The sequence below is a fragment of the Bidens hawaiensis genome, unplaced genomic scaffold (assembly GCF_021521415.1).
Source record: "Bidens hawaiensis isolate Kalapana, Puna unplaced genomic scaffold, B.hawaiensis_p1.1 tig00035073_1, whole genome shotgun sequence".
NCBI lineage: Eukaryota > Viridiplantae > Streptophyta > Magnoliopsida > Asterales > Asteraceae > Bidens > Bidens hawaiensis.
The window spans coordinates 79,142-87,064 of record NW_027496100.1 but is presented as its reverse complement, the minus strand read 5'-3'; the positions used below and the strand labels follow the sequence as shown (position 1 = coordinate 87,064).

The window sequence follows — 7,923 nt, the reverse complement described above, 5'->3', positions numbered from 1 at the left end:
AGTCTTTGGATGTTGGTGCAAGAGTAGGTTAATGTTAGTTAGGGATATATTATGCACCTTTCCAATAGTTTTAATATATTATTAAATAGGTGAAACTAAAATGGAGTGGCGGAAACTGAATCAATGATCAAAACAATTAACAAATTATTGATTTAATTAAATAACGAGAGTCGAGATAAAAATAAAAGTTTTAAACGGGCCGGGTTTTCGGGTCCGAAATTTAACGAATGTTACAGTATTCACAACTTTTTGAAAATTTCGTCTCGAAATTAAAGAGAAACCATATCATAAAGGGAGGAATACGTTCCAAGAGAGAAATCATTTTTTTTATTTTAAAAATAACACCGATTTTCAAGTGACTTGGATAACGCTACAAACGGAAAATATGATAAGGACACTTATATATAGGATGTACCAGCGGCGTATCCACCATGCCCTTATCACATCGATATTTGTACCATTTCCCAAAATCACCCTAGGTTCTGGGTTATGACACACAACCGTATTCACTATGAGTCCCATGCGAGGATTTTGATAATTATGCGTGTACTCATAATTATTTAGATTGTCGCATGATGCGAATAGTTCATCCCGTTGTGTGGGTTCGAAAACAAGGTAAAAGGAAACTTTTTAAATCAATATTTAAACAAAATTAATTAATCAGGAGAAATGAAATTAAATAAATGGGTGAAATTTGATGATCAAAGTAACTAGTAAACAATTTGCAACTATAACGAATCGTTGAAGTTAACCATCAAAAGTAATAACAACAAAATGAAATAAATAGGGGGAGAAAATTTTTGAAATTAAATAATTTACACATTCGATGTGTAGAAATACTTGAGATGACAACAAAATTCAGGAACAACTGTTCGTACAAATAGATTCTCAAATAAATCACATGATTAAAGAAATATAAATTATAGAGGCTTGAAGTTAAGATTATAAAATCGGATGAGAAGGAAGTACCATGAGAATGTGATGAGTTTTGGGGAATTTGGGTAGCCATGTATTAAAATATCGAAATAAAATATGTACATTTAACTCCTATTAGATAACTACGTACAACATATGTTCATAGTCCCAATTTCTAAATCAAAACGTTTGTAGGAAATCGGTCGTAGGTAGTTCATGATACAAATACGATAATATTAGATAACCATGTACATCACCATGCACATAGTCCCGGTAAATAACCGGTCATAGACCACTTGAAATGCAATAATAAATTGCGTAACAATAAATAGTGCAATGAAGGACGTAATATAAATAGATGAGAGATTGAATTCAATTATAAATAACCATGATTCTTTTTCATAACAAAACTTGAAATTTAAATGAAGTCATTACATTAGGTTTAAAATAAAAAGAACGTGTAGCATGTATTCTTGAAAGGTGAGGCTTAGACTTGGGAATCGTTGATGTAACACGTATGTCTTTGAGTACCTTGAGTAACTTGGGCAATTTGGTGAACTTGAGGTTGGTTGGGTGGGTTTTGGTTGGCTTGGGTATTGGGAATAGGTTGGGCTTGAATTGCTTGAATGGGGTGGGCTTGGATCGGTTGAGGTTGATTCGCTTGGGCTTGGGGTACAATGGGTCAGATAAATTTGGGCTTGATAGGCTTGATATTGAGTGGCTTAGGTTTGGTAAGATTGAATTTGGTTATGTGTGCTAGTCTTGGGAATGCATTGCGGAAATGGCTAGGATCTCCACAATTGTAACAAGCTCTAATAGGTAAGAGGTGGCTGGTTGGATAAGAGCTGAGGTAACTGGTTGGATCATGGGTTGGTTGAGTTCACGGCATGTGGTAAAGAGGTGACCAAAACGACCACAATGGGTGCATTGACGACACTTGAGTTTAGGCGAATGGTGGAATTTACACGTATCACATAAAGTGTGGGGTCCTGTGTAGGGCTTCTTGTTGGCTTGGGCTTGTTGGGCTTGCGATTGGGCCAAGACATAGTTTTGGGAATTTGACTTCCTTTTGTTGTTGCGGTAATGGGGTGAGTTATTGTTGTTGTGTTTGGAGGATTAGGTTTAGAGGATTCGGTCTTGGATTCTTTGGCGGGCTCGGATGCGGGCATAACATTGGGCTTTTTGGAATTATTTTGCGTCAAGGTCCCAGCCTTAACGTGGTTTTCAGTGAGGGTACCGGCTAGGGTAATGGCATCATGAAGACCCTTCGGATCACGACTAAGGACGGAATCTTGGATTTGCATCGGTAAAACCGAGATGTACTTATCGATGGCACGCTCAAGGGGTGTGACCATATGCGGAATGAAGAGGCTAAGTTCGTGGAAATGGTCGTTATAAGACACATTGTCACCACCTTCTTGTTTTAAATTCTAAAACTCTTCTTCCAACTTTTAGAGCTCATATTTCGGGTAAAATTCCTTGAGCATAAGTTTCTTAAGGTCGTCCCATGGCAAGGCCATGGCAACCTCAGCCCCAAGGGCTTTCTTTTTGCTATTCCACCAAGTAAGGGCACTCAATTTGAAAATGCTTGAGACATAAGTGGTCTTTTTGTATTCCGGGCATGCATAGTGGAGGAACACACTTTCCTTGTGCTCGAACCATTGAAGAAGGGTTGTAGCACCCTCAGTCCCAAAGTAATCAGTCGGGTTAGCGTTGGTGAATTGCTTGAAAGGGCAAACATTACGGTTCACAGGAACATTAACGACATTTGTGGTTTGGAGTTGGGAGATGCGTATTGGGAGGGCTTCCACGATTCCCTTCATAATGCGAGATGACATACTGCGGCCAGACTTGCCGGTGCGATGGTTACGGTTGATGGGGGCAGGAAGAGGAGATGCTACAAGGACGAAATTTTGAAAAAAATATTATGTTTTGAGATACATTGTATAACTATGCAAAATTCCGAGTTTTGTGAAAGTTCATAAGGTTACAAAATATAATTTTTTTATTAGCCTTAGCTTTGAGTATTGGCAAAATTAATAATTAAATGAAATGGTAAAACATAAGCGGTGGGTTGAGATGTACATGAAAACAATCATTCATAACAAATAAAAATTCTTAAGGAGAGTGGAGTAAAAATGATGGGAATTCTTAAGGAATTCCCCAATTTTAAAATATTAACTAGGGTTTTGAAAATAATTTTGAGAGTGAGGCGTAGCCTTGGAATTGTGTGTGCTTTGTGTACAAGAGTAATATCAAATCATTTAATAATATTTAAGCTACCGCAATCAATCATATAAATTAGGTTAGTGTGCAAACACGTAAAGGCATATCACATATAGGGACCCTAAGCATGCTACTAGGTCGTTATATCTAACCACCTATCTTAAAGCCTTCGGATCTGATACCAATCTGTCACACCTCGACAAAAAGAGGATTATGCCGGGGCGTAACGTATTGATTGGACAGTAGCTTAAAAAAACACTAATTAAAGCGACAATTATTATTTAACTTCATTAACATTGAACAAGTACACAATTACAATAATCAAATACATATCTCGAATTTACAATAATCTCCTAAGATAAAAACTAATATATTCAATCTTGAACAATATCAATTACTTGTACCTATAACATGTATGAAAATAAAGTTTGTCAACACGAATGTTGGTGAGAATACATAAGTTTAGTTGCATATATATATATAGGTAAATCACAATTCAATATGTAAATGGTGAGCATTACAAGTCTTATGAAATGTAAACAACTAAATAGATGTGGACCCGTTGCTATTGATACGAAATCAATGTACTTGGGTAATTGTGTGATCATACTAGATGAGAATAGATGAGGTTGAGATACCAACCACTAAACATAAAATAAACACTTAAGCACATAGAGCATAATCATAAGCATGCAATAATCACACATAAACATAAATTGAATTGTGGTTTGAATAACTTAGGAAATAAAACATATGTAAAGTTAATAAGGTATACATGCTACCCCAAAATATAAAAGATGGAAAAAGAGGGTATGTAAACTCACATTGACGAGTGGATTAACGAATATGAGATGACGATAAATTTAAGATAAAAGAGGTTGAGTTCCTCAAGATACGTCAACAAAAGTTCGTAGTACTTAACGATAATATAAATTAACTATAACGAAATATTAACAAGACTTATAATGAAATTGGGATTTGATTGGGTTTTAAGTAACATTGTAATTAAAGTATTTTAAGTTTACTAACCTTATTATTATTATTGTTGTTGTTATTATTATTATTATTATTAATTGATGAAAACTTACGGTGTGATGAGTTAGGATACATTTATTTATTAATTTATAACTTTTTAAGCCTAGATTAGAGATTGCGTTTAATAATAAAATAAAATACTTTTATGGATACGGGTTCATAAATATATGATTGAGTATAAAAAAAAACGCGTTGGGGTGGTAACTTATATCGAGGTGGTTATGGTTTTTGGTTCGTTAAAAAAATTCGTTTACATATATTTGGTTATTTATTAATATTGTTAAAAGAAACAAGGAAGTAACAATAATAATAGAAAAACTGGGTCTCGGGAGGTTCAAAGCTTTGGTTTTGTCAAAAATAATGTTTATTTAGTGTTATATATATACTAATTGCTAAAAAGTGATTTAAAAGTCTTTTAAAAAAAATAAAATCCAAAAATGTTGCTGTAGAGACTCGAACTTGCGTCTGGATCCGGTTCATGGTTTTAGCCAAAGCGCACCTGCATCTAGGGCAAGTGTCTAACATGTTAATATCATGAAACAAATTTAATTTAAAGTCTCAAACAGATTAACCCCCAAACCTTATAAACCCTAATTCGATTATAAACCCTAATTCGATTAAGACCTAATTGGACGTTGATGTAGCACAAAGTGTACATCTTATTGCATTGAATTATCCTCATATTTATGCTGAACTCCATGCAAATTCATTGTTTTTGGTACTTATTTGAGTTATTTGTTAATTTGTAGGTCCAGGCGCCCGCCCGATAAAGAAAACATGAAAAGAGGGCGTTTCGTGGACAAAAATCAGCTTCCTCCCAAGCCTACACGGCCATGCCAGCTCGTGCAAAGCCGTGTTTCACGGGAATTTCACCAGTGCAAGCCAGTGTAGGACCTATTGCTGAGAAAATTCAAAATGACACTCCCGTGCAAGCCTGTGCAGGCCCTTGCCAGAACAGAGAAATCTTACTTTTTAGTCAAATTAAAGAAAGGGGTTGACTTTCCACATTGAGGCACGGCTGTGCAAGCCTGTGCAAGTGCCCGTGCCAGACGTCCAGACAGTTTATACACACCTCCATTATCTCCATTTTGAGTGTGGAGCCTTAGGGGAATTCTCTAGAATTGCTGGAAAATTGTTGTGTATGTGCTAGAAAGAATTCAAGGCTTCCATCATTGTGTGATCATCCTTTCAAGTGTGCAATCATCATTCATCCTAGTTTGCACTTCTTTTGTTCTTGAACATGATTTGTAAGGTTATTTTGATTTTGATTGTTGTATCAAGCCTTATGGGCTAAATACTCTTGTTACTTGAATTATGTTGAAACTTTTGCTTATATGATATTTATCTATGCATGATTTTGGCAAGTTGGTGTTCTTCAAGTTTATGACATGTTCTTGAATAGAGTTTAATGGTTGAATGCTTGTTTTAATTCCTAGTCTTGTTAGTTTGATAGATGCTTAACCATAATATGTTGGAAAACTATGTGTTGAGTATTTGTTTTCAACTTAGTTTGTGTATGCATACTTTGTTTATATCGTTAAGTTAGGAATGACTAATGGAAATTAATTTGTTTATGAATTTTAACAAGAATGAAACCTATCACTTGATATTGGAAAATTGTATGGTGATAACATGACTCTTTAAGTTGGTTGATGTATGCTAGAGATTAAGGCCATAATCCTTAGTTCCTATTTTGCTAATTAGAAGATTCATGTGTTTAACTAGTGTTCTTGAACTTGTCTATTTTACATGATTTTAGGTGGTTAGGGTGTTGTTTTAATGCTAGCTTTCCTTTAATTATGAGATTAGGTAGTTTTGACAAACTTACTAATCTATGGTTATTAACCTGATGAATACCTATCATGATGTTTTGTTGTTAGTATTAGGTTGCCTTGATTGGAATTTGATATTGATGCTTAATACGTGATGTTTGTCATTATCATTGTCATTTTGTCACTAAGTTTAGGTGGATGCATAGTCTAAGTAGATTTTTTTGGATTGATTGTTAGCTATATTTTATTTGCTTTGTTATTGTTGTATGCTAGTTTAGTGACTTGAAAAATTATTTAGATTGTTTGTTTGGTTTAATCATTTACAAAGATTTATTATCAAAAGTTAGTCGTGTCCATGGATTGACACTCGGTTCTTACCGATACTTTGCTACAAACGATAGGTACACTTGTCTTTCATGTGTGGTTTGGTTGTTGGTGAAAACCATTTTTAAAACCCGATTTGTGTGAATATTTTATACAAATTTAATATATATTTGCACACGTCAAGTTTTTGGCGCCGTTGCTGGGGACACGGTGTTTTACTTTTGAAAACGATACGAGTAATTGATTTACCTTGTTAATATATTTTACTCTATGTTATTTTAGTCTATTTCATTTTTATTCATCTTATTTTATTTTTTATTTTTATTTTTATTTAGATTTTTAGGTAGTTTTCCATGTCTTGTTTGTTTCCATTCTGTGTTTCTTCCTGGTAATGCATGTCCATCACACCCGGTCCTGAGCTTATTTCCCCCTTTTTTGAACCCAAGCGACATCTTCGAGAAGGTTTGAAGAGGAGAGCACGCGAAATTGCCGAGGTAATTGAAAACGAAGTTGTGGAGGACGACGCGAATCCCGAGGTAGAAGTTGAAGAGATGGCGGACCCGAACAATCAAGGTCGCATGGATGACGCCACACCGTCCCTTGATGGTTATGGCAACAGTGTTAGGGAGACCGAGATCACCTTGAGTTTCGAGATCAAGTCGAGTATTATTCATATGGTCGAAAATTCCGTTTCTTTCCATGGCCTCTCGAACGAGGACCCTCATTCTCATGTTGCGCATTTCCTTCGATTATATGCGACATTCAAGATCCAGGAGTGTACGGACGCTGCCGTGAGACTCCGACTTTTTCCGTTCTCACTTCCCGGGGCTGCCTTGGAGTGGTTAGAGGCACTCCCTTCCGGTTCCATCACCACTTGGAACCAATTGGTTGAGCAGTTTCTTCTTCAGTACTTCCCACCTGATAAAACTGCAAAATACCGTGCAAACATTACTGGTTTTCGTGTTGATGATGATGAGTCACTTCATGCTGCATGGGAGAGATTCAAGGGCTTGTTGAGAAAATGCCCTCATCACGGTATGAGTTGCGGACTTTAGTGTCATACGTTCTTTGATGCTTTATCCGAAGCACAGAAGCAGGCCCTTGATCAAGTTGCGGGAGGAGACTTCGGTAGGTGTACCCCAAATGAGGCGTTGGACATCTTGGAGAGAGCTGCTAAAAAGAGTTTCGAATATAATCCGCTTCGTAGTATTCCTTCCACCAAGGGTGTTCACCATGTCGATTCTAACACCCTTGTTTCCGCCCAGTTAGAAGCCTTGACCAAATGCAATCCGACTTACCAAATCTAGCTCTCGTTGTGGGGTGTGTGACGGGAAACACCAGACCAGTCTATGCCAGCAGGCCATGGTGGTGGAGGATGTTGACTTTGTAGGTTGCCAAAACAATGACTACAACAACTCCTATAACCCGGGATAGAGAAATCACCCAAATTTCAGCTAGAAAGATGGTGGTGGCAGTCAAAATCAGAATCAAAAGCCAACGGGGTTTGACTGAAATCCAAATTACCAAAGTCAACCTCAGAACCAATCTTACCATCAAAAGCCTCAGTTTCAGGGTTCCAGCAGTAGTGGTCAGTCCAGTGGAGGGTCTAGTGTTTAAAATCTTTTGACCCAGATTTTGGCTAAACCGAGAC

The 7,923-nt window shown here is 36.5% G+C and overlaps 1 non-coding gene across 1 annotated transcript; it reads right to left on the bottom strand.

Moving 5' to 3' along the window:
- Window positions 1-7,206: 7,206 nt before the first annotated feature.
- On the bottom strand, window positions 7,207-7,311 carry LOC143586973 (small nucleolar RNA R71). The gene has a single exon (XR_013144799.1). It is a non-coding gene; the product is annotated as a small nucleolar RNA R71 (small nucleolar RNA).
- Window positions 7,312-7,923: the final 612 nt, after the last annotated feature.